The following is a 506-nucleotide window of genomic DNA, read 5'->3' as shown; positions in this document are numbered from 1 at the left end:
ATGCATGCATGCATGCAGCTGTTGTATGGGGCTGTATTTGGGTCTAAGCCTCCACCCCAAGCAGCGCCTTTACTCTTTGTTGTATTCCTCTAAACCCTACCCCCTAACCCCCAGACCCTAAACCCTAAACCCTAGACCCTAAACCCTAAACCCTAAACCCTAAACCCTAAACCCTCGATTAGGGTTTACGGGCCCCAAAGATAGCTGTCCCTATACGCACTTGGGTGCTGCCGCTGCTGATGGCTGCATGCATATCCCGAGACATACCCATACTCAGCTGCAGCTCCTCTCCTGTATACACAAAATAAATAAATAAATAAATATATAAATATATAGATAAATTAAAAAGTAATATATATATATGTATATATATATATAGTACAGATAATAAAAACCCTAAACCCTAAACCCTAAATTTTTATATATTTGTCTCCTCCTCTCTCATGCTTATATCTCTCTGTCTCTTTTGTATGTGTATTTATTTCTTTTTTTTTTTTGTTTTATTT

Source organism: Eimeria mitis, genomic scaffold (genome assembly GCF_000499745.2).
Source record: "Eimeria mitis Houghton genomic scaffold, Emh_scaff259, whole genome shotgun sequence".
NCBI classification, from domain to species: domain Eukaryota; phylum Apicomplexa; class Conoidasida; order Eucoccidiorida; family Eimeriidae; genus Eimeria; species Eimeria mitis.
Note: the sequence above shows the minus strand (reverse complement) of the source record.